General features: G+C 44.0%; 2 pseudogenes; both read left to right on the forward strand.

Annotated features, from left to right (window-relative positions):
- The first annotated feature begins 4,410 nt into the window (after positions 1-4,410).
- LOC119246620 (nuclear RNA export factor 2-like) lies at positions 4,411-25,895 on the forward strand (annotated as a pseudogene).
- Positions 15,946-16,583, forward strand: LOC119246377 (N-acylneuraminate-9-phosphatase-like; annotated as a pseudogene).

Below are 25,895 nucleotides of genomic sequence, written 5' to 3' on the forward strand. Positions count from 1 at the left end.
GTACATGAGACGAAATTCAGATTTCAGAATCTAGATCTAGTCAACTATCACAAGTACCTGTCAGCTCTAGAGAGCGAAGGATGTGTCTAGATTAAAAAAAAAAAGTTAGGGGACCTTCCTGGTGGTGCAAAGGGTTAAGTTGCAGCATTATGTAGCTATTCGCAGCCACTGCAGCATGAGTTCGATCTCTGGCCAGGGAGGTGACCCACATGGCACAGCAGACCTCTCCTGTCTCTCCTGCTGCTCCCCTCAGCAGTGTTTTTCAGTAGATCTTTCTATTCAGCTCCCTGCTCTGTCTCTGGTGAATCCTCTCACCCCCACCTCTGGCCTGCACCCTGGGTCTTGTATGCATAAATAAATAAATCTTTAAAAAAAACTTTAAAAAAAAAGTTAGAGTAGTTTGTAAGTTTTAAATTTTAATTGAGATCTAGCCGGCTACCTGAAATAGTTAATTAAATTAATTAAGAAACTACCTGGTGACAATAGATAAATACAAAGTCAACCAATGGCACTTAGTACTCAAGCCATAATTTTTTTCTCAAGAAAACTGGCTGATATCACCCACTTACATCATACACAATTATATCCACCAGCAGCAGAGTGAAGAGTGATGTTATAACAAGAAAGGGTGCACCTCCTTATGGAAAAACTGTTCACAATATTTTCAAATATGTAGTTAAAATTAATTTTTGTGTGTTTTGAAATAATAGTTACATTGTGTGGGTAACAAGAGCCAAGTAGAACCACTTAAATTCTTCCCTTCTAGTAATTCCTGAAAACATGACCTACATTTATTTTTGAATAGTTTTCACATGTATGTGTTTTCAAATTTTATTAGAAAGTGAAACCATCACAAACAACACAGCAAACAGCCTGTAAGGACCTCACTCCTCTCCATCCCTTGGTCTGAGAGAAGCTTGCGTATATACTGTATATTGTGTATATACTGCTCACTTCCATGCTTGGCAGTCACCAAGCATGAGCTCAGTATTTAGACAGCTTAAATTTTACACTGTGTGGGGCAAAGGGGAGCATTTTGAGCACCTTACCTCAATCTGAAATCTGAGTTCATTCTGCAACTGGTTTTCTTTCCCTATTGCTTGACACTGACAGTATAGTTAAATACAAAAATAAACATGTCACAGGGTGGGGACTACACTGAGAGGAGAAAGCATACATTGTACAGAAATGAAGAATGATGTAAAAATATAGAAAATAATAAAAAACCCCAAAGATAAACATGTTGATTATACCTTCTGTAAGGACACAGCCTTAGCTGATTCATTCCCTTGTGTGAAGGTACCAGGTAAGTAAATTTTACTGTCTGACAGCAAATTCACCTAGGACATCTAATTCAGTTGTACATGACTGTGTAGTTCCGTTGTACATGACTGTGTTATGTTTCGCAGTATCCCGACCACCTAGTGTTCCCCTTCCCCATGCCCATGTTAGGGAATGCTACTGCTCCAAACGCCAGTAGCTCCAACCTGTAAAATGTCCACGACAACATAGAAAAGTAAAAGAAGTTGTAGGTGCTTCCAGCACATCTTGACAAATAACATTCAAGCACAATGGCTTAGCCTGCCTCACCTAAAGAACTGCAGGGCCCCAACTACCTAGCACGTATATGCTGTGTTCACACATGTTTATCCACAGGCTCAACTCCCCCACCATATATTTGAGAGAGCTGACAGCCCCCAGTAAATGTAATGAAATACTTTTTATGATTCCTATCTTGGGGTAATCATCTCAGAGAAAGAATAAAGGATGTGACCATCAGGTGTGACAGCAGAAAACCTGCCTCTTCTGAAGGAAGTGAGAATTCCAGGGATTGTCTTTTGGAGGAAGAAGTCCTCAGTCACCCTCACTCTGTCAGCCTCACTCCCCTGACTATACTCGGGCTAGGTGTCATTATGCTGTCTCAGCCTGTGCATCTGCCCACCTGGAGGTGACTGCACAATTAGGGGAGAGACAGACATCAGGTCTTGATTCCACCCTGTGACTGTATGCAGCTACTGAAATCGAGCTTGGAGTTTCATCACAGTCTACTGCATTAGGTGGCTCCATTTTCACACCTGCACTTACATGCTTCTGACAAGTAATTTCCCCAAATTATGTGAGAAGCAGAAATATAGTCACCACAAAAAAATCATGACTTCCTTTAATAGTTTTAGAACCACCCATAAGTATATCCAAATTTAACCATGGCACAAAATTTGGTGTGCTGAATTACTTCAGCTTATTTATGTCATCATGTCACATTGCTGAGGCAGAGCTAAATAATTCCACTGCTTATGTAGCATTGACTTTGCCTAGGCCAGAGAACATGAAAAATCAAATCAAATTTATTTTGGATATGCAGGCAAAGTTTCAGTTTCCTTACAAATGTACAAAAGAAATTCTCCTAAAACTGTAATATAACAAAACCACATAGTTTATTCACCTGCCTCTTTTCTGTCATTTCTAGAAAGGCATAAATATAAATACAGTGATACTGAATTTATATTCCACTTATTATTATTTTTTTTTTATTTCAGGCAAAGGTATGTTGTTTAAACTGCAATATTCCCTTTTGGTGCTTATTTAATAAAAAGACATGCTTTCAAATAGCATCGAGTATTTTATTTTATTTTATTTTTAAAGATTTATTTATTTATACAAGAACTGGGGTACAGTCAGAGGTGCGGGCGGGTGAGCGAATTCACCAGAGACAGAGCGGGGAGCAGAACAGGCAGACCGACCCAAAACACTGCTGAGGGGAGCAGCCGGCTAGGCAGGAGATATCTGCTGCATCATAGTTTCTAGGGTTTCTCCCTAGCAGACCAGGAATCGAATCCATGTGGCAGAGGCTGTGGACAGATGCACAGCGTGGCGCACAACCCGCTGCGCCACCGGGGAGGCCCGCATCTAGTATTTTATACAACCTTTAATATACATTAAAATTTTACCTATTAATAACTTTGTATTTATACACTAACGTGAGTCTGAGTTATAATTTGATTGAACGTTGTAGCTTCAACTTTCTTTAATTGCATCTGGTTTCTAATAGTACCTCAAATTATTGAAATGGCACTTTCAAGAGTTCTTCTGTGATCCCAAATTTTCCATAACAAAGGACGAGTTTATCTGTTAGTCTAGGATAGTACCACTGAACTAATATCATTACAGTTTCCTTTGGAAAAACACGTGGGTGATCAGAACACAAAATCTAGAACCTGGCTTGCCAACTGGCTTTACGACCTTTTGGGAAAGTGACTTAACATTTCTGTGCTTCAACTTTCTCCTTTGTAAAAACGGAATACTAGCAATACCTACTCCATACAGTTGTCACCATCACAGGAGTTAACATTTTAAAGTGTGTAATACATAATAATTACATGCACCATTTTTCAAATGAACAACTAAAAGTCACATACTGGGTTTGTTTCAATTTTGTTTAGCATCACTATTTATTTTTTTTTAAATGAAAAGGAACTTTAATAAAACTAGGAAACAATACAGGTAAGGCAAAGAATCTAGTTTCTAAATCAAGCACCCAAAGTTTGTTTAGCATCACTTTAAATCAACAAAACTTACCTACACCCACTGCGAAGGCTTTTGAAATAGTCCCTAAAAAATGGCAACGATTAGCGCTGTAGGGAGGACCTATTTAGTTGCTATGTAATGAATTACATGTATTATAAAAAAACATGCATAAAATTAGTACAAAAAGAAGCAATGGAGGCAAGTAATCCTGACAAGTGTCGCGGAGCAACTTCACTTGCAAACACCACGATCTCCACAGAGCCCAGGAATATGAGCGCTCTCACATCTCCAAGTCTCTGCAGAGAAAGGTCTCATGAAACACGCAGATTGGCATGATCTGACTATCATCGCAGCCTATGGTCTCACAGTGACCAAGCTGTGAGCATGGTGGGTGGGTTCCTAAGGATTTGGGTGGTGGTCAAGGGGACCCGCCATCATGCGGACACTACAGTCTATCAGCAGACTGACCTACTACTGGTCAGGTCTGCATCATGGGCTCCTAAAGTCTGAGCTCACATGGTCTTCCCTGACCTGTGGCGCCGTGCTCATGTGGTAGATTTGGGTCTTTAGGGCACTAGACGAACATGGAGTCTCAAAGCCGGCTCAGCGCGGGCGGCTTCTTCCTGTCATGTGGTCCTTGTGAGCTCGTGGCTTGTGAAAACTTCACTCTCACACAGGTGACGTGCTGTGAGGGTCACAGGGAGGCTGTGTTCACACATCCCTCTGTGACCAGTGGTCAGACTCAGCCATCTGCAACCCGTGAAGATGAAGGACTTAGGGAAGTGCTTTTGCACTTGTCAGCCCACGTGGTGCCTTTGCACAGCAGGAAGAACCTTTGCAGTCACGTGAGGTCTGGACTCACCCAATCACCGGCGGCCACGCAGATCCTCTGGTCACGCCCCACGCTATCCTCAGTGGTGCTCGCCAAGTTTTTGCTCTCTGAGCTGCAGTTCCTTTAGTTACCTGGAGGTCTAGAACTCCTGAACCCTGCGACCACTTGGATCTTGCCAGCATGTGGCCGCAGCCATGGAAGGACCTAGAAGTCAGGTAGGGCCCCACAGTTGCGGCTTCCTTGGACCTTAGTGTTTTGCGATAACCTCCCCACCCCACCCCCACCCTCATGGTGCTGGAGAAGGATCCTCACTTCAAGTGTGTGGACAGCTCCTGAATTTTAACTCGATTTAGGAGAAATTAGAAAGTTCAAAAGACCTTGAGAATGTGTCCGTGCCCGGGTCAGGTGGAACTTTGAGGAGACTTAGAATCTGACTTCAAACTTTACGTCAACTTTTACTTCACGCGGCGCCCTGTGGTACTTGGCTAGAGCGAGCCCGCGGGTGTTGCGCGTTTATTGGCGAGTTGGCGCTAGACCGGGCAGCAAAGGCTGTGGCCCGCTCGGCCGTGAGTTGGGTGATAGCCCCCACCCACCCGCCCCCGTCCACGCAGTGCCCTGGCCTGTCCCCTTCCTTCGGGTTGCGCTGTGCGTTGTGGCGGCCCCCACTGTCCCCGCTGTTATTAGGACACTGGGGGCTTCCTGGATGCCATTTTATAGCGATTCCAAATCTGATCTTCAATTCTGTCGCAGACTTGGTTCTCTGACACAGGGATGGATAATTCTGAAAAAACCTGGATTTTTCTTTTGAAAAAAAAAGTATGAAAGTGGCCACGATGTGAAGATTCAGTTTCTTATATATACTGTGCTTCACAAGAGTGTTCCAAAGTGCTTTAGGGAAGGGGATTTTTTTTTTGTGTGCTGGGGCTCTCTAAATGGTTTAATCTAGCCAGCCAGGCACTATTTCTTTAGGTTTTCTTCCTGAGTTCTAAGCATTCCTTCTGAGATGTCTTGAAAACCATTTTCTTTCTCTGTGTGAATACAATTAGTCAATTTATTTCAGTAAGCCTATTATGTAAATTGTAGATGATAAATACATTTAAAATAATCCTCAAGATGGTACTGAATGAATACAATTCATCAAACAAATGATTGTATTTAGGAGGTTATATTATCATAGTTTGGTTTGCTTATATTATAGCTGTTTTATTTTTTTCTCATTTCAGCTCTTCCCAATTTGTTGTACAAAACACCATGTCTGAGAGACAGCAACAAAACCGTGTTCACTCATTCAGGAACTATGAAGATGAAGGTAAAGGATTTCCAAATTGAAGTGTCTTTTTAGATAATATGCCAATACTTAACATAATTTTCAGACCGAGGGGTGTTGTCTTACCTTTCAGAGTACTTGTCACTGGACACAGTGGACTGGGTGATTTATATCAACAGAAACTTACTCCTCGCAGGTCTGGGGGGTGGGATGTCCTGAATCCAAGGCAGGGGAAGGTGCAGGGTCTGGTGAAGACTTGCTTCCTGGCTGCTCAGTGACTGTCTACTTGCTGCTTCCACACATGCTGGAAAGGACAGGGGAGCTTTCTGGAGTCACTTTTGTAATATCACTAATCTCATTCTTAAAGCAGCCCCCTTCAGTCTTTGCCCCAAAGATCCCAAATACCAGCATGTTAGTGATTAGGTCCGAATGCAAACATTCTGTTTATAGCAAGTGGTTTCCTCAATGTATATGGGAATTTTTCCATTTTTCCACAGACCATTTAAGACACTAAAGTTCCTCTGAAAACTTTCTGTTAAACCTTGTTCAAACCGAATCTCAGCCACCACATTAATATCTTGTACCATTATTTGCTAAAGACAGTATAACGTGTGTTTACTAATACTTTGGATTGATTCTCATTGGGAATTTACTTATTGCTCTTTCATTCATTTTATCTTATTTTATTAAGCAGCCTCTTGCTTGCTTTACATCTTTTACTTTTTCATTCTCAACAGACCCTTCCAATGTTTATTTCTGATACCATGATTAGATGAATAAAGTGCCTCAAGAAAATCTTAGGAAGTTTAATCTATGGCCTCAAATAAAGCGCCCCACTCTGAAAGCAATAGATGTAATGAGCAAATGCAGTATTTCTCATTTTATTCCCATTTTTCACACTTTCAAAACTACGTTATTACTACCCTTTAATGATTGTAGCTACCATTTTTCGAGTTCCTGTTATACGTCAAGCAGTGTGATAAACTTGTCACATAAATTGTTTCATTTCCCCTTTAGAAAAGTGCTGAGAAGGTGTTATTTGAGCTCACATATACGATATATGAGTCAGGAGAGACCAGGTTATGACATGGTACGAGGCAGTTCCAAATCTCAGTAACTTGTTCCTCCATCCCTCATGTGCATGGCAAGTGCATGTCCATGACAGGATGATGGCTCTTCAGGGTCTAAGTGATTTTCATGGACTGACTTGACATAAAAACTGATCAGCAACCTCCCAGTCACCATGCCTGTGGATTAGAGGCCCTGGAGGATCTCAAACCAACAACCCTAGGTTCTGCCTGGAAAACAACACATGCCACTCACCACCCACTAGCCAGAACTAGCCACATGCAGGGCACCACCAAAATAAAGGATGCAAAAGGAGTAGCTTTACCTTGTGCCCGGAAAAGGGAAGAAATAGAAATATTCAGTAAAGAACATTGCTGACAATGAGAGATTAAGAACTTGCCTAAAATCACATAGATGGTAACTAGACTGTTCCAGATATATATGTGATTTGCAATTCCATCCTTTTTCTTTCTGACTCCTTTTTAACATTATATGCCATGCTCTTCAATGTAATTAATGTGTAATTATAATTGAAATTTGTTTATTTCGACGCTGCACTTCCGTCTCCCTTTTGAATCTGATTTTTCAACAGTGGCGTTGAATGGGCATGATATAATTGATTACAGCTCCCGGAATTAGTGACCCACAGGTCTTTTCCGGGTAAATAAATGTATATTTGGATATTCAGATTATTCAAGCATAACAATTCTAAAGTAAAACGTAATGATAGCTGAAAAGACTGTCCATTTGTTATATACTGAGTAAAAATATTTCATGCCATTCCAAGTCATTTAGGAAAAAAATAATAAAAATTAAAGCAAAAGTTAATAAAATTAGATAAATCTGAGTTGAATTAAAATACCAGATGCTAGTGTTTTCTAAAAATAAAATCATAAACAAACCCCCAGGCAAGACAGGTCAAGACAATAATGAAGCACAGATAAAGCACTTTTGAATAAAAAAAATGTAGTAATGGGTTGTACTTACAGTAAAAATAAAAATATAATATTAAAATGTGCTTATCATTTGAAAATTTAAATTAAATTGATAAATTGTAGGAAGATATAATTTGATATACTGAGGAAATAGAAAATACTAGTATCGGGACCTCCCTGGTGGCCTAGGTGTTAAGTCTCAGGGCTATCACTGGTGTGGCTTGAGTTCTATCCCCAGCCAGGGAAATTCCCCAGATAGGGTGCAGCAGACCTCTCCTGGCTCACCCGCTGCTTCCTTAGTGTATTTTAGTAAATCAACCTATTCTGCTCCCCACTCTGTCTCTGTTGATTCCTCTCAATTCCCGTGCTTTTGGCCTATACCCCAGTTCTTCCACAAAAAAAAAAAATATTAGTATTGAGAGTATTAGTGTAAAAGAATACATGAAAAAGCAACATTACTGGTCAGTCTTTTCTCTTCCAATATTATCTAATGAAAACAAATGCAATATATAGAAGTAAGATAATAGTTAGCAAACTAATTCTAGTAATGGTAAAAACAGGTAATATGGCCTAATATAGTTCTGTTTTCCCCAAGTTTAGTGTTGGTTTAACATTGGGAAATCAGTAATGTAACTCAAGACGTCATAAGGTAAAGGAGCAAAAAAGCATTGTCATAAAGATTTCATAAAAGAAAGGAATGCATTAATATATCAACCAATTGAGATTAAACAACAACAACAAATCTCAGGTAACTGGGAATAGAAAGAATTTCTTGAAAATGATAGTGGATATTTAAAAAAACAAAACCCCATACAAGTAATGAAAACATTAAAACCATTCATTTACTTTTTTCTTTTAAACTATTTTTTAAAAATTATAGCTATTGAGGGAATGTTGATTTACATCACCGTATATATTTTAGGTGCATAGGTTCTCAGGTCTACAAATGTATTTACTCACCTCCTGCATCACCAAAGCACCCATAAGTTTTTACCATAGTTCACTGAGCACCCCTCCCCTTTTGTTCTCACCCTCTGCCCTCCCCTTCTGGTAGTGTGCCCACCAGATTTCAAGAATTTGTTCTCTTTTTTGTCATTTCCTTTTCATAGATTTTTGTTCCACATATGAAATTGTATGGTATTTGTCTTTCTCCTTCTTACTTAAGTCTCTCAGTATAACCCCTTGTGCTTTCATCCATGTTGTTACAAATGGCAAAATCTCATCTTTTTTATAGTTGACTAGTATTCCACAGTCTATATACACCATTTCTTCTGAATCTACTCACTTGTCATTGGGTACTTAAGTTGTTTCCAGGGCTGACATGAGCATAGCAGTGTATCTATCCATTGGAATGAGATTTTTTTTTGCATTCTTCAGGTGGATACCAATCGGTGGAAGTACTGAACCTTAAGGTAGTTCTATTTTTGACATTGTGAGAAATTTCTGTGCTGTTTTCCCTAAAGGCTGGACCTGTCTATATGCCCAGTGACAGTGTACAAAGGCTACTCTTTTTCCAAATCTGCAACCACACTAGTTATTTCTGGTCTTTTTGCTATGGACCAGTCTCAAGAGTGTGAAGTGGTGATTTATTGTCATTCTGATTTGCAATTTTCTGATGATAAGAGATGTTGAACATATTTTCATTTGACTGTTGGCTATATGTATATATATGTATTTTTTTAAAGATTTATTTTTATTTATTTATACAAGCACTGGGTACAGTCAGAAGCGCGGGAGGGTGAGAGAATTCACCAAAGCCAGAGCAGGGAGCAGAGCAGGCAGAAGGACCGAAGCACATTGCTGAGGGGAGCAGCAGATGGCAGGAGAGGTCTGCGCGCCATGTGGGACCCTCCTCCGGGGCTGGGGAGCAGGTGGGGATCGAACCGGCGCTGCAGAGGCTGCGGGCAGCTTCGCAACCCAGCGCTCAACCGCTGCGCCACCGGGGAGGCCCTATATGTATATTTTTTTATTGGAGCAGTGTCTACTCATCTCTTCTCATTTTTTGATTAGGCTATTTCTTTATTTTTTAATTTATTCATTTATGCATACAAGAACTGGGGTACAGGCCAGAGATGTGGAGGGTGAGAGGATTCACCAGAGACAGAGTGGGGAACAGAACAGGCAGGCTGACTGAAATACACTGCTGAGGGGAGCAGCGGGCAAGACAGGAGAGGTCTGCAGCGCCATGTGAGTCACCTCTCTGGCTGGGGATCGAACTCATGGTGCAGTGGCTGCGAATAGCTTCATAGGTTACCTCTTAACCCCTTACATCACAAGGGAGGCCCACTATTTGTTTTCTTTTTGTTGAGTTGTATGAGTTGTTTGTACCTTGTGGATAGTATACCCTTGTCATATGTGTGATGTGCAAATATTTTCTTCCTTTTGGTTGCATTTTCTTTTTAATGATAGTTTCTTCTGCTGTGCGGAAGCTTTTGAGTGTCATGTAGTTCTGTGTATTTTTGATTTTCTTTTCCTTGTCCTTGGAGTTGATCCCCCCCCCCCCCGACAGTTGAATCCAGTTTCAGAGTGTTTTGGCATTTCCTTCTATTTATTTTAATGATATTCATCAAAATATAGAACAGGACTTACTGAATTTTATATAAAATCACAAAAGACCCTGAATAACCAAAGCAATCCTAATTAAAAAAAGAATAATGGAGTTCTCTCACTCCCAGACTTCAAACAATGCTACAAAGCTGTTGCAATCAAACTGTCTGGTATTGGTATGAAAATAGATACACAGACTAATGAAATAGAATTGAGAGCCCAGAAACAATAAAAATGAAAAAAAAAGGCATAAAATAAAAAACGTAGTCTGTTGTAGAAAGTAAAATCACCAAAAAAAAAAAAAAAAAAGCAACTCCTTCCTCCTACCCCTTTATAACAACTCTAACCCCACCCTCTAGCAACCACTACTTTGTTCTCCATAGCTATAGTTTCATCATTTCAAGAATATTATGTAATGGAATACTAGAGCATGTGATTTGAGATTGGCTTTTTCACGTAAGCACAAACACTCTAAGATGCATCCAGGTGGTGGCATGTATCAATAGTTTAGTCCTTTATGTTGCTGAGTAGCATTCCATAGTTTAATTCTGCCAGAGTTTTAGTCATTTTCTGGTTGAAAGACGTTCTGATTGGTTCTAGTTTTGGGTTACTGTGAATAAAACTGTTAAGAACATTGAGTCCAGATTTTTGTGTGAACATGGGTTTTCTTTTTGAGATAAATACATATTTAGTTTTCTAAGAACTGTTGAATTCTGCCAGCTTCAATGTGTAAGGGATTTAGTTCCTCCTTGTCAACATTTGTGGACCTTTATTTTTTTACTTTAGACACCTTTGTGAGTTGAATTATGTCCCACTAAAAGATATGTACGAAGACTTAACCTCCAGTACCTGTGAATGTGACCTTACTTGAAAGTAGGGTCTTTGCAAATGTAATCAAGTTAAGGTGTTCCTACTGGATTAGGTTGAACCCTAAATCCAACAACAATGTCTGTCCTTATAAAAAGGCTATGTGAAGACACAAATGGGGAAAAGGCCAGGTGACTACAGAGAAAGGATTGGGGGTGATACAATAACAAGCCAAGGACACAGGTTGCTATCAGCCTCAAGAAGTCAGAAGAGTCAAGAAAGGATTCTTCGCTAAAGTCTTTTGGCCCTGTTGATAACTAGGTGTCAGAACCCTGGCTTCCAGAAATGTGAGAGAATAAATTTCTGCTGTTATAAGCTAAAAATAAATAAATAAATAAATAAATAAATAAATAAATAAATAAATAAATAAATAAGAGGTGAAGATGTCTCGTACAATCACTTCTGTTCAACATCTCACTGATTCTCCTAGGCAGTGCACCAGCCAAATTCATGCATACATCCATAAATTAATAAATATATAGGGCCTCCCCTGGTGGCGCAGCGGTTGAGCACTGGGCTGCGAAGCTGCCTGCAGCCTCTGCAGCCCATTTGATCCCCAGCCGCGGGCGAGGGCCCCCCATGGCGCAACAGACCTCTCCTGCCACTCCAGCTGCTCCCCTCAGCAGTGTATTTCATCAGTCTGCCTGCTCTGTTCCCCACTCTGGCTCTGGTGAATTCTCTCACCCTCCCGTGCTTCTGCCTGTACCCAGTGCTTTTTTAAATAAATAAAAATAAATCTAATATATATATATATATATTAGACATATGAAAAACTTACACAATATATATATACATATATATTATATATAATATAATTATATATATAATTATATATATAATTATATATATTATATATATATTATATAATATATATAATTATATATATAATATATATATAATTGCTCTCATTACTTTTCACTTATATATATATATATATAAGTGAAAAGTAATGAGAGCAATTATTTTCATACAAAACTTAGGAGAATCTATAGAAAATTGTAATAATAGTTCTTGCAAGCTCATTGCCTGCAAGAATTATGTACTCAAAGTAATTGCAACAAATAGAAAATATAATGTTCATAGTGAGTAAATATACCATTTACAACAGCATGAACTTTTGGGTCAGTGAAATATATTATGAATTGGCTCAGCTGGCACCTATTCCAACACTGGTAAACACCTTATGCTTTCTTCTTACAGACTGAAAAACTAAAAACCTGTGCTAGAGCCCTTGCACTTAGGGTCCCGAATGGGATCTCTGTGTATCAAGCATATGCACATGCTGAGACGGGGGTAGAACTGAGTAATGTGGGAGCCACATTCAGGCAGCTACGTATGTTGGGAGAGATCTTTTTTTCCCACGCCACCATCCCTCACATCTTCTTGTCTCTTTCTCCCTGTCCTCTCCCTCTTAACTTCAGAGCCCTCACTGCATTTATTAATGTCCACACATTTTGGTATTTTACATTTTGAAATTGCTTGATATGTAAATGTCTATTATTTTTTTTTTATCAATTCAACTGGGTTTACTACACATTATTCTTTCAGACTCCTGAAGAGTATTCCATAGTGCAGGTATACCACATCTTCATAATCTTATTTTTTATTGTTAGGCACTTAAGCTGCATCCATGTCTAGTTACTATAATTAGCGCTGCTTTAAACATTCTAGAGCATAAAGGTTTTGTGCTGATGGTTTCATTGTCTTTGGATTGGTGGGCAAAACTACTATTGCTGGGTCTTATGGCATTTCTGTTTTTATTATTTCAAGATGAATCCAGTTCACTTTCCAAAATGGCTGCACCAGTTTACATTTCTACCAACAGTGTTACAGGGTTCCTCTTTTAGCATATCCTCTTGCTGGTATTTTTACTGCATGCCTTCTCACAGGTGTGAGTCGGTGTCTCACTGTGATTTCAATCTGCTTGTCTCTCATTGGAACATTTCCTTTTTTTTAAGAATTATTTATTTATTTATACAAGAACCGGGGTACAGACCAGATGCGTGGGAGGGTGAGAGAATTCACCAGAGACAGAACGGGGAACAGAACAGGCAGATTGACAAAATACACTGCTGAGGGGAGCAGCGGGCACAGCAGGAGAGGTCTGCTGCGCCATGTGGGACCCTCCCTGACTGGCCAGGATCAAACCGGCACTGCAGAGACTGCAGACAGCTTTAGAGTGCGGCGCTCAACCACCTGCACCACCAAGGGACACCCATATTGGAACATTTCTTATATATATCTTGGCCTTCTGGATATCCTCTTTAATGAGTTGTTCATATAGGCTGCCCATTTATCAATTTTTATCATTGAATTGTGTAAGTTTTTCATATGTCGTGGATATCAACACATTGTTGGTTATATATTATATGACTATTTTCTTCCATTTAGTTGGATGTCTTTTTTTTTCCGTTATGTAAGAGCTTTTTAACTGAAGACAATTACAGTTGTTTGTTTTTGCTACTATTTCCCTGCCATAAGGTTGAATCTTCAAAAGCATCTTTAGCATTGATATTATGGAACATATCACCAATGTTTTCGTCTATTGGTTTTATTGTTGATGGTCTTAAATCTAAATCTTTAATCTATTTGGAATTTGTTTTTGTATGTGGAGTTAGAGAATGATACAGCTTCATTCTCTTATGTGTGTCCTTTCAATTTTCCCAGAACCATTTATTAGAGAGAATCTACCTTCCACATTACATAGTTGTAAGTTCTTTTTAACAACATCAAGTACTGATCTATACATGGATATTTTCTGGACTTTTATTTCTGTTCAATAGATCCATGTATCTATTTTGGTGCCAGTATCATTTTGCTTTTAATATTGTTGGTTTATAGTAAAGTTTGAGGTCAGGTAACATTATACCTCTATTTCACATTTTTTCAGGATTGGTTTTGCTATTTGAGGCTTCTTGTGCTTCCACATGAATTTCCATATTATTTTCAATTTTTTGGAAAAATATTGTTTGCATTTTGATCAGGATTGCATTCAATTTATGTATTGCTCTAGGTAGGATATTCATTTTATTTTTTTTAAGATTTATTTATTTATACAAGAATCAGGGTATAGACTAGATATGCAGGAGGGTGAGAGGGTTCACCAGAGACAGAGTGGGGAACAGAACGGGCAGACTGATGAAATACACTGCTGAGGGGAGCAGTGGGTGAGACAGCAGAGGTCTGCTGCACCATGTGGGTAGCTCCCTGGCCGGGGATCAAACCCATACTGCAGAGGCTGAGGACAGCTTCTGAGTGCTCCGCTCAACCGGCTGCACCACCAGGGAGGCCCTATTCATTTTAATTTTATTGTTTTTTGTCATCCATGAGCCTGAGGTGTCCTTCCATCTCTTTATGTCACTCAAAAAGGCCTTCAATAATGTCCTGTAGTTCTCATTTTCTAGGTCCTTTACAACCTTACTTAGGTTAATTTCTAGGTATTTGATTCTTATTGAGGCAATTACAAAAGGAATTAATTTCTTGATTTCTTTTTCTTCTAGTTCATTGTATATAAAAATCGTATGGTTTGGTAAAATGCCTGTTTGTATATTTATCTATTGTTTCTATTAGTTTTTGGGAGAATAAGATTTCCTAAAATAATTGATAATTTACAAAGAGTAATATTTGCATTTCTGCTTTTCCAACATAGATTTTCCCCCTTTATTTCCTGCTTTTGCTTCTGAACACTGAACAAAACCTCAAATACTAAGTTAAATACTAAGTTAAGGCATAGAGGTGACAGTGGGCAACCTAGCCATAGATTATTCTAACAAGAAAACTTTTAGTTTCTCACTATCAAGGATTATGTAGGCTAATGGTTTATACTATATGATCTTTATTACATTAAGGTAGGGTCCATCTATTCCCATTGTAAATAGTTTTTATCATAAATATGTGTTGAAATCTAGCAAATGTTTTCTCTCCATCTATTAACTTTCCAGTTTTTATTCTTAATTTTATTTTTAATCTGTTATATTGATAGATTTACCTCTACTAATTCATCCTTGCATCCCTGGGATAAATCCCATGTGGTCACAATGTATATAATCCTGGTGATATACTGCTGAATTAGATTTTTCTTATTTTTTGTTGAAGATTTTTGCATCAGTGTTGATCAGGAATTGGTCTATAATTATGTGCTCCTGTGCTCTCTTTAAGTGATTTCTACATTTAGATAATATTGGCTTCATTAAACATACTGGGGCTGTTTCCTGTGTTTTTTGTTTTTTGTTTTTTTTTTTTTTTAAATAGAGGCATGCTTTATTTATTTATTTATTTGTTTGTTTGTTTTGTTTATACAAGCACTGGGTACAGTCAGAAGTGCGGGAGGGTGAGAGAATTCACCAGAGCCAGAGCGGGGAGCAGAGCAGGCAGAAGGACCGAAGTACACTGCTGAGGGGAGCAGCGGGTGGCAGGAGAGGTCTGCGCGCCATGCGGGACCCTCGCCCGGTGGCCGGGGAGCAGCCGGGGATCGAACCGGCGCCACAGAGGCTGCGGGCAGCTTCGCAACCCAGCGCTCAACCGCTGCGCCACCGGGGAGGCCCTGTTTCCTGTGTTTTTTAAAAGATTTATTTATTTATGCTGGGGTACAGGCCAGAGGCGTGGGAGGGTGAGAGGATTCACCAGAGACAGAGTGAGGAGCAGAACAGGCAGATGGACTGAAAGCACTGCTCAGGGAAGCAGCGGGTGAGACAGGAGAGGTCTGCTGTGCCATGTGGGTATCTCCCTGGCCAGCTGGGAATGGAACCAGCACTGCAGAGGCTGCGGACAGCTTTATAGCGCTGTGCTCAATCCACTGCTCCACCCAGGAGGCCCTGTTTCCTCTGTTTTAAAAACATTTGAGCTTGCATGTGGAGGTGGCTAGTTGGCCTTGGGAATTGATGCATCCAGCCAGAGGTGGCGGCATGGGGCTGAGATGGGTGAGGGCTGGACAATTTGCTCATCGACAACGGCCAGGGAGAGCAGAAGAGGCATGTTGGAGTACATGCATTACTGATCTAATGACTTCGCACTGAGAAGAAGCAATCCAGGGAACAAAGGGTGGTGTGACCAACTGAAAGTTGGCTGAAGAATATTATTTCCTGTGGAAATCTACAGGTTTACAGCATATGCCACTAGCAGAAGATGTCAAGGACATGCTCTCAGAAATATAAAAGGAAGTCTGCCTACTTGTATTAACAAATGGAGACAGACAAATCCAGAGAGAGAAGTCTGAGACTTGTTCCTATCAGACCTATTTGACCCTATTGTTGTAGATGGAGAGCAGAAAGAGGAGAAACCAACACCTTCCATATTTTATTACTGCTGTGATCTCCTCGGAGTACAGCCTACAGAGTGTGTGATGGCTGGTGACACACTGGAAATTGATAGACAAGGAGGCCCCAATGCAGAGTTGGAAACAACAGTCTGGATAAATAAAAGTGGAACAGTGCCACTGAAGTCATTGGCTGTGCCTCATTATCTAATCTCATTTGTACTAGAGTTACCAGCTGTCTTGCAAAGTATAGACTGCAAAATCAGCATGTCAATTTCAAGTACATGAAAGGGCATAATTACACATTTCAGGGTCAAGGTACAGGGTTTGAATTAAGAAAAGTTAAGACAGTCCATGTACAATGATTAAGTTCTAAGAATAATTTGCTTATGATTTAATTGCCAGCTATTGACTAGTATTTATATCTGAAAATGCGTAGTACCTTAATATAAGTTACTTTTAGTAGTGTAATCCAGAAGACTTGATAAAGTATTGTTAATCAGTAACTTGAGTTGATTTTTTCCCTTAATTATTTCATTAATATTTTAGCATCTTTGATCCATGAAAATACCATGCAGGATAACTTATACATGGATGCACAAATACATGTTTTATGTTCTGGCTTAAAAGTTATTTTAAGGGCCTCCCCGGTGGCGCAGCGGTTGAGCACTGGGTTGTGAAGCTGCCCGCAGCCTCTGCAGTGCCAGTTCAATCCCTGGCTGCTCCCCGGCCACCAGGCGAGGGTCCCACATGGCGCGCAGACCTCTCCTGCCGCCCGCTGCTCCCCTCAGCAGTGTACTTCGGTCCTTCTGCCTGCTCTGCTCCCCGCTCTGGCTCTGGTGAATTCTCTCACCCTCCCGCGCTTCTGACTGTACCCAGTGCTTGTATAAATAAATAATCTTCTAAAAAAATATTTTAAAAAAGATATTCTAAAGCATACATGTACTAGAGATTTATCAATCATTAAATCTGGCTAATATGAAATAAGTACTAAGTCACATGCAAATCGAGGCATTTCATAGTGAAATAATTTTGAATATTTTAAAAAAACTTATGTACCCTATTTTTGCCTCCTTCAAATGCATACTTATGAATCTAATTACTCTGCATGACCTGTTTAGGGAGGACCCCCATTTTATTATACACATGTGTATACATGACAAATAGATTCTTCTGTTTGAAAAAAAAAAGCTGTTAAAATCAGCATATGGTGCCCCTTTTTCATGACATTTTCACATCTACCCAGATTTGGCTTATAGATTCCTGTTAGTATTTATCTCTTAAGGAAGTATTTTTAATAGAGTTTTCTAGATACACACTGAGGTTGAGGGGATTAGACTATATTAAAAAGATAGACAAGGGATCCCTAAATACTTAGAAATGATAGTTGATAGTTGACATCTCACTATTGATCTTTCAGCCCCTTGCTTTGAAGACTTAGATTAGGAAGAGCTGAAGCCACTTCAGGCTGGGTGAAAAGAAAACTCACTCTGGATATTTCAAAGAGAATAATAAGAGTAAGACTGGAGTGAGGGGGATAGTTTCGGAGGCTGTTACGTCAGCCATACCTGACATTGAAGCTTGTGTTAAATAGGCAAAGGAAATACAGCTTGCTGATTGTTAGTAGAATCACTTTGGTGACTTACTGGATTTGGAAAGCCTGAATGGTTGCCTCCCAGGTAGTGATGCCCGTGGTTGGTAGAGACACATGAGTAAAATGAAGACTCAGATGCCTCTCAGTGTATGACTCGTGTTAACTCTCACCCATTAAATCACATCATCTTTCCTCTTCAAAATGTTTTCAATGGTAAAGACTTCAACACAGTTACTTACGACTTTTCTTCCTCCCCTTCCTTATCCATATCCTGTTCCTCTTGTCCTTATACAGATCTATCCTCTTGTCCTCCTCCCAACTTTGTCCTCGGAGTGTCATCTGTCAGATAAGCCTCTCTGGAAAGACAAGCGACATTACTTTCATGGGTCTGTGTGATCAGTCCCTGCCAGCAGATTAGCATTTTGCCTGCCCTACCACAGTGTTAGCTTTAGCTACATGGTTAGCAAAGTGCAGATGTGTCTTCAGACATGCATATTTTACCCCTTTTCAGGATTCAATGATGATGGCATCTACCCTCACGGAACAGAAATGGGTCAGAGTTACTTGAGAGGTAGTAGTTACAAGAGCGACTCTTATGAACATGGTGAAGATGAGGCTCAGCCTTCACACTGCCAGGAGGAGAATGGACATGGGGATGGGAACATGAGAGATGACCAGGAGGACCCGGAAGTGAGAAAGTAAGTGGCCGGGCAGCCTGGTTCGCAGGTCGCAGCCCCTGGGACTGTGCAACAGCCGCACTGGCATGGCCCTCTCGTTCTTCTCTCGCCGGAAGACTGAAGGAAGCTAGAGGCGGATTATGACTGACCAATCCCAATTGTAGCTCAGGTGTCAGAGAGGCAAGGGTGTGTAGAAGATTTCCTTCGTGTTCGTGCCCACCCCGCTTCTCTCCACGTCCCCCGCAGCACTCCCTGTGGCAATCGATGGAGCAAGAGGAGAGTGAGAATGCAAAATGAAGACCGTATCCGTATTACTGTGTGGAGAGATAAAAAACCTGCAAAGAGAGAAATGGGGAAGGAAAAAGATGCAACCCAGGGGAACTGGTTCAAGATCACAGTGAGTGCCCTGGAAAACGCGTGTTATGTGCAGGAGAAAACATTCGGGGACAGCTGTGTAGGTCTACTACAGAAACGCCAGCTACTCTGCTGGGTCAGCTTATAAACTCTTCCTTAGATTACAAGGAGTTAATAGTCTTAGCTCAGGGAAGATTCAGAGAAGCAACATAAAGGGAAGAGCTGACTGTAGGGAGAGTGGGGGAGATCATCTCAAGGCAAAGCTGGAAACCACTTCCAGGAGATGGAGCAGCTGCACACTGGATGCCTCAGTTTACCTCTAGCTGAGTGTGGCGGATGCGGGTCAGGTTGAGTGTCTGAGACAGTCTGAAATGCAAGAAGGCTCTTGCTAGCTGTGAACATGTGGAACTTTGTGAAAGGAGATGATAGAATTTGATTATTTTGTGGAGATCTTTGAATGGAGAGAAAGGGGTTGGGAAATCCTTATTAGGCACAGAAATAAGAACTCATGACACTGGTTTCATCTTTTTTAAGTCCTTTACAGCTCAGCAGCAGGTCACAAAAGAACCTGTGATGGTTCTGTTCTCCAGCCTAATTCCATGTTGTATCTCTCCTCTCTCAACCCCTTTCACCCTCAGATTCCCAACGGGATCAAGTATGAGAAAACATGGCTAATGAATTCACTGCGGATCCATTGCAGAGTCCCTTTCACTCCAGTAGATGTAAGACAGGGCGGTGGGGGCAGATGCTTGGGCTCAGGGAAGGGTGGGGTGAGGTGGGGGTAGGCTGAGCAGGAGACTTCTTCCCTCCAAAATGATTGTTGCACCCCCTCCTGCAGTTCCACTACGTGAAAAACCAGGCTCGGTTCTTTGTCCAGGATGCCAGCGCTGCCTCTGCACTAAGGGATGTCAGCAATAAGATTTGTGATGAGGAGAATCAAAAGGTGTGTGTCAAGACATGACCTGTACAAAGTGCTGGGATAGGAGGACAGGCCAGCAGCCAGTCATCCTTTCAGAATTAGAGATCTTGGTGCTTACCTGCCCTGTCTTTCCCCCAGATATGTACTTCTGTCATGAAATCTACTGAACCCTACTCTGTGTGGAATATGTTAGAGCCAGAAGAACTCAGGCAGCTAGAGGTAGTATGAACTCAATGCATGTTGTGTTCTCACCCACACCCTAACCCAGACCCACTTCTCACATCCCAGCACAGTTTCCCTGTCAGCATCACACCTCACAGCGCTCTCTACCTCTCCCTGCAGGTGGCCATAAAAAAACGATATAACGACTCGCAGCAAGCTCTTGACCTACATAGGCTCCGCTTTGACTCAGGTATGACTGACAGCATAATTCTATGGCAGGCAATGGTGGAGGAGTCTGCCAGGAAGGGATGGCGCCATGGGGAGGGGGTGCAGCAGACACTGGATCCCAGTCGTTCTTTTGATTCCCTCTTGGCCACTTCCTGAAGACTTGGTGGGCCGTGATATTGATATAATCCTGAATCGAAGGAGCTGCATGACTGCCACCCTGCAGATCATTGAAAATAACTTCCCCGAGGTGAGACCTCATGCCCAATGCTGGCACTATGGTAGGAGGTGGGACAGATGGGGGCCAGGGGAGGGCAGAGTTCTCTCCCAGGCCCCAGATACTAGGAACTGAAGCTGTAAGTCTTCTTCCCCACAAGCTCTTGTCCCTCAACTTGTGCAACAACAAGCTGTACCAGCTGGATGGCCTGAGTGACATTGTAGAGATGGTCCCCACAGTCAAGAGGCTGAATCTCTCCAGAAATATGGTGAGAACAGGGAGTCAGAGCAAAGTTTGGTCGGGAGAGGTGATACTGTCTTCAGAGTGATGACAGGTGATTGGGAGGGAAGTTGGGGTGGGGCACAGTAGCCTGGAGTCTCTTTCTTAAAAATCATTTTCCAAGTCCCCTCTCCCCCATTTGTTTCAGCTGAAGTCGACATGGGAGGTGAGCAAGATGAAAGGGCTGAAGCTTGAAGAACTTTGGCTGGATGGGAACCCTTTGTGTGACACCTTCCCAGACCAGTCTAGCTATGTGAGGTCTGTGGGACCCCCCAACCACCCTTTCTGGGGACGTATATCCTTGGGAATGTCAACTATCCCTGACAGTGATTCTCTCCAGGAGGCAGCAGGCCTGGTCTTCTGGAAAACCACAGGCCTGTCTCTCCTCTCTCCCTCCGTGTCCCTCATCTGCGCTCAGAGCTCTCCTCTCCTTCCTCCGACCTGCTCACTGGCCTCCCAGTCTGGGGTCTGGTCCTGAGCCAGCCTCCAGCCTCTCTCGCGTGCCCTGCCAGCCTGCGCCACAGGAAGCAGGGCTTCCCTCCCCGCCGGGACCACCAGTCACCAGCCTGAGGCCGATGTGGTGCCCTGGACGAGAAGGGATGTCCAGCCGGGCTGGTGCTGAGATGGGCCTTCCTGCCCCGTGCTGGGACCAGGCTGCCCTCTCCTGTTCTGGGGGCACCCTCTTTACTAGCTCCAAGGGCCCCCCCTCCAATCCCAGCTTGACATGGGGGCTTTACTCATATAAAGAAGCAAGGAAAATAGGTAGACAGGACCACCAGAGAGAAGGTGGTGACTTAAGAGAGGCCGCAGACCTGCCTCCCCACGCTGAGCTGGGCCTGGCCCTTCACTCCTCTGGGGAGGGTGTCCTGCCCCCATGGCTGCCCTTTGTCTATGCCCAGCTCCATCTGGGTTGCGGGGTTGAGTAAGGCTCAGCGGCATTTGGAGGGCCCCAGCCCCACAGGTGCATGCTTCCCACGCCCACGTGGGGCCTCAGGGCCAGCCAGGGGCAGGTGAAGGGAAGGCCTGCAGCGGGGGAGCCAATTCCCCTTCCTTTCCTCTGCTTCCTGTCCCCTTCCCTTTGCCTTGTCTCTCCTGTGAGCTGCGCCTCTGGGACTCTCCTGTCTCCCGTCCTGCCTTCACCCCTTTCAGTCTTCATGTGCCCCCTTTCCATCCTGCCTGCCGAGTTCCACCTCACTCACCTCCTGCCCAGCATCCGGGCCATCCCTGGAGGGTCCTGGTCCTGGGAACGTGCTGGACCCCGAGTGAGGCGGCTGTGCCCTGAGCTCCCACCCCATGGCCTTTTCTCTCTGGAGCCCTCAGGGGGGACACAGAGGCAGGCAGGGAGGCAGAGAGGAGGGCAGAGTCCGGGGGCTGGGCTCCAGATGCTGTGTCTTGTGGCGGTGGAGAGGGAGTGGGGGGCGGGGAGCCTAGCCAGGAGCTACTATGGAAGGGGCGGGGGAGCAGGGGCTTGACAACCCTGAACTGTCAGCCACTCCTTTCGTTTTGTTTGGACAGTGCCATCCGGGCCTTTTTCCCCGCTGTTACGCCTGGTAAGTGCCTGTGCTCATCGCCCTCTCTTTCCGTGCTGACGATCTCCACCCTGCCCTCACCTCCTTGGGGTCTCGCCTGGATGACTTGCTCATCGGACCCTTACCCCTTTTAGAGACGTGGACTCCAGAAAAGACTTGAACGTACTCTCTGCAAAATGCACTACACGCACGCAGGCACGCGCGCACACACGCACTCTTGCACACTGCGTCCAAATTTACATACCACAGTAGAGACTGTCTCAACCTCAGGATGTGGTTCAGCCCAGGAGATTTCCCAGGTTCCTTCACCCCTGACCTCTGACTCTCCTCCTCTCCTGGAGGTCCCTTTCCCCGGACCTTATCCGTGGCCGCCTCTGCGGTCTCCGCTGCTGACCTCCTCTTCCCTTCCCCAGGACGGCAAGGAGGTAACCCCGCAGGTTGCTGTTGACACTGGCATCCCCAGCTTAATAAAGCCCTGCAAGGTGACTAAAAAGGAGCAAGAAATATTGGGGTACTGCAAGGGATACCTTGTGAACCCCCTAGCCTGGAATGTCTCTTGATTTCAGGAAAGCTATAAAGCAGCAGAGACACTGACGAATCTAGTCTTGCAATTCCTGCAGCAGTAAGTACACTTGAGATCACGAGGAAAGGGAGGGCCTGGAGAGATGGGGGTCACTAAGGCTCAGGATGGCTCACCGATCTTTGTATCTCATTTGGAGTCCAGATCAGAAAGATCCATTTTGCCCTTTGCCTCCCCACAGGTATTTCTGCATCTATGACTACGGGAACCGCCAGGGCCTCCTGGGGGCTTATCACGAGCAAGCCTGCTTCTCCCTGACTGTTCCTTTCAACCCCGAGGACCCAGCTCCGTGAGTATCACAGCCCAGACTCTCATCCTGCTGCCGGGATGCCCCAGCAGATGGGCCAGCTCCCGAGAACACCCCCCCCCGCCCCAGCCTGACACCACCTCCTGTTCCTCTTTCTCCTAGAAGCAGCATGTGGCAGTACTTCAGAGACAGCAGGAATATGATGGAGCTCAAGGACCCCTGTAAGTGGGTGATGGGGGAGACTGGGCAGGGAAAGGGCATGGATAGGGGGGTGTCAGTCACAGGGCGCACGGTGCGGCGGCCCTGACCTCTGCTTGCATTGCCTCCCCCTTGTACTGCTGTATCAGCTCCTGAGGAATACAAGCCTTGACATTGTGAGCACCCTGTGCGTGCTGCCCCAAACTCAGCATGACCTCAGCTCCGCCCTGGTGGACATGTGGTTTCAGTCGGTGAGCACCCGCTTCCTCCCTCAGGCAGGCCCAGAAAGCCACAGGTGGGTGGGAGGCTTCGGTGGTGACTGAGCACCTGGGCGCTTCCCTTTCAGGAAACCATGCTCTGCTTCTCTGTCCACGGGGTGTTCACGGAAGGTGAGTGTGTGTAGAGAGTCCCGCAGAGCCCGCCCCCACAGCTCCCTTCCTCCCTGCCCTGACTGGGCTCCCTCAGAATTCTGACAGCTTCCCAGATCCCTTCCCCTGCCAATCCATCCTGGTCTGCCCTGTCCTCCTGCCTGTCTGCCCCACACCCACACATCTGGGGGGTGAGGGAGGGACACAGGCTGCAGGGTTCCAAGGCTCTCACCCCAGATGCTTCCTCTGGGAACTTGGAGCCCCTGCTGAACCTCTCAGGTCCTCACTTTCAAAATGGGGCTGCTGACACTTTCAAAATAGGGCTACTGCGAAACACAAGTGGTTGAGCCCGTGGGCTGGTTGTCCCAGGACCCCAGCAGGGCCGTGTCCCTGGGAGCAGATGGCGCTGGTTGTTGCCCTGCCCGTTCCCGACACCCTGTCCCCCGCTTCAGCCTGGGTACCCAGGGAGAACCTGACCAGGGAACACCATTGAGTGTGTGAAGCATGTGAACCCCAAGGGGGTGTTATTGTTTGTTTTTTGCCATTGAAGTCGGAGGAAGTTCTCCAGGCTCTATTCGTGCCTTCACCAGGACCTTTGTTGCTGTCCCTGGCATTAATTCCACGTGAGTGCCATCTTGGAAAGACCCAGTGCGGGTCGTGTTGGGACGACCCACTACAACCTGGGCCAGCAGTGGGAGATGTGGCCATGTAGCCCCCAGGTTTCCTCAGCATTGTGCACAGTCTGCTGTTATATCGGGAAGCAGTCAGGCCTCGTGGTTAGGAGCATGGGCCTGGAGTCAGCTCTGGGGTTCCCTGCCTGACCCTGACCCTCACTGGCTGTGTAATCTTGGTCTAATCATGTGACCTGTGTGTGTCACAGTGTCTCCTCTGCAGATGGGACACATCTGCAGTGTCCTCTCCTGTGCTTTACACAGCCAGTACACCTCATGTACAGGTTCACCCTCTGCGGAGGTGGGCTCTGTAGGGGGGTTCAGGCACCCAAGGAAGCTGGGAGGCATGCACAGTAGGGACATAGAAGGAACTTGCTGCTAATACATGGTGCTGTTTATTGGGGTTTGATGTTGTTCTTCCTGTAAAGTTTTCTTATGACCCACTTTTTTCTCCAGTCTGTGCATCGTGAATGATGAGCTGTTTGTAAGGGACGCCATCCTCAGTGACCCCCAGAATATGTTCTCCACTCCAGTGTGCACAGCCACCCCCAGTTTCGTGCCCACCACCTCCCAAGGACAGTATGAAAGGACACATGCTTTCTCCACCACATCTTAAACCAACTTCCACTGGTCTCAGAAGTGAGTCCTGTAGAGAACTGGTGCAGTGGAGGAGAGAATCATGGGAAATTGTATATAATATTTTTTTATTAAATCTTTATTTTCTTACATCATTGTTCATTTTTGGACAGTATTTGATTTCTCCCCTCAGGTGTATTCCCCATAAATCTCCCACCACCGCAGCACCAGTGAACTGTCACCAAAGTCCCTTGCGCTCTCCCCTCCCCCGTTTTGCTCCTTCTCCCTCCCTCTCCCCCTCCTCTGACATAGGCCTCAGATCTATGGTTTGTCTGCAAGTTTTGTCTTTTTCCTGACCCTTTGTTCGGTTTCCTTATGCATATAGTATTTTAAATGTATTCATTATTATTTTATCTAAAAGTCATGTGAAATTCCCTAATTATATATCTATATCTCAAAATATAATGTAAATTGCAGTTATAATTTTACATTTAGTTTTGAATCATCTTCTGCGTATTCGTGAGCTCTCCGTGTATATTAAGTCTTGTCTCTTTAAAGTCCGTGTGCGGAACAGTTGAATTCCAGCAGGCCCTGGGCTACTTGGTGGACGTGCCTCTTCACTGACTTAGCGCCGCACCCGTGCCACCTGCTCACGCCGGCACCGCGTCTGGCTAACTCGGAGCCGTGCTTCTGTAGCGTAGACTCCGCGGTCCGTTGCGTGGGCCGTGGGTCAGGTCTCCCGGGGGTCCCCCACCACACGTGCTAACAGAGCAGTGGGGGTCCATACCACTGCGGCAACGTCCTTCACTCATCACAGGTGCAGGCCGAGTGTGCAGAGATGAAAGGGGGTGGATTCGACTCCCAGGAAGGCGCTGTGGGCTGAAGGCAGGTGGCCTGGGGGGTGATACCGAGGCCAGGTGTCCAGGCTCTGCTGACATCGCAATTCTCTCTCTTTACTTTCTCCAGACCATGGGCAAGATACTAGAGGAGGCCTGCATGCGGTG

This window comes from Talpa occidentalis, unplaced genomic scaffold (genome assembly GCF_014898055.3).
Source record: "Talpa occidentalis isolate TD23 unplaced genomic scaffold, MPIMG_talOcc4v2.1 talOcc4.15, whole genome shotgun sequence".
Classification (NCBI taxonomy): domain Eukaryota; kingdom Metazoa; phylum Chordata; class Mammalia; order Eulipotyphla; family Talpidae; genus Talpa; species Talpa occidentalis.